Source organism: Acyrthosiphon pisum, unplaced genomic scaffold, assembly GCF_005508785.2.
Source record: "Acyrthosiphon pisum isolate AL4f unplaced genomic scaffold, pea_aphid_22Mar2018_4r6ur Scaffold_21807;HRSCAF=24939, whole genome shotgun sequence".
Lineage (NCBI taxonomy): Eukaryota > Metazoa > Arthropoda > Insecta > Hemiptera > Aphididae > Acyrthosiphon > Acyrthosiphon pisum.
The window spans coordinates 56,117-57,605 of record NW_021771312.1 but is presented as its reverse complement, the minus strand read 5'-3'; positions in this window follow the sequence as shown (position 1 = coordinate 57,605).

Here is a 1,489-nt window from a genome sequence, read left to right as displayed (position 1 = left end):
TGTATTTACTGAGTGGTTATAGTTTTGATACAATGATATTTTTGCACAAAGTGGAGGGTCCCTTTGTAAAAATGTATCATTCTTTCTTGTGTTGCGGTTATTTTTTTTAATTAGGATATCAATTTTGGCATTACACAATGTGTTTCTAGCAGTTTGTGTATCTTTTGCTTTATTTACTTTACTGTGCTGGCATGCCCAATACTTATGAAATACAACTCTAAAGAAAAACAAAAAAAAATTACTACCGTGGAGCAATATAATTATAAAATTAATTTTACTGAGGTACCTACCTTGATGGATTGTCTAGTTGTCCAATACGAATCCACTGCGTTTTTGTAAACTCTTGATAGAGCATGATGAAATGTTCAACTTCGTTAGCATAATTAATGTTAGCTCTAAGTATAAGAGCTTCCGAAATCTTTGTAGACAATAATTCATCGGATATAACAGCAATAATATTATGATCATTTAAATAATTTATTAACTTATCCATAATTAAATGTGAATGATTGACTAACGATACATGTAGGTACCGAAAACGTATAGAATATAGGTACCTATTAGGCAAATACAATATAGTTCATGAAAATATTTAATAAACACTGAACGCGTACAAGTCACCGACGTCTGACGAATGACAACTACAAATAATTACGTGTAGATAAAAACCCCATTTTATAAATATAATAGACGTATAGGCTCGCTATTGTCCTAAATTACAAATAAGTAATGACAAATGACAATGCTGATATCAAGTCAGCAAAATAATTAAGTACTCAAATTTATAATTCTGAAAGAAAAACAGCCACTTGATCGTATTTTTTTTAATATCATGTATTCTACAGAGATATGTCGTCTAAAACTGAAATCCACGAGTTACTCTTAATTTTTTTTTAAATTGACTTTTTTATGTTTTATAGTTATATAAAATAGTTATATAAATAGTTATATGTTGTATAATGTATGTATACCTGGATTAAATATTAAATTAAATTAAAATATACCTACTTAGAGCTACTTACCTACAATCTACGCATGTTAAATATAACATAGGTATCTACCTATTTATCAATTATAAATAGTTAATAGTTCTGACTTGTATTAAAGCAAGATAACATTTAATCTTTAATAACAAATACCTAACTACTTTCAAAAAAAGGAAAAATCAATAAATGTAGGAAAACGTTTATATAGGTGCACTCATAATTTATACTGAAGTAAAAATACAACATAGTGTAGGTATTGTGTGTGCGTTGCTTACACTAACTAGTCATATTGCACACACATATTATTAGTTACCTATCAATAATAACTAATATGTTACAGCTACATTCTACATTTTTTTTTTAATGTTCTGTTTAATATGCAAATTTATAACATTTAAGTTTCACTATTAAAAAATTTTTTATGTTTATTTTTATTGCATTTCATAGGACATGAATATCACACTTGTATTATATTTAAATAATAATATCTGTATTTTGAAATA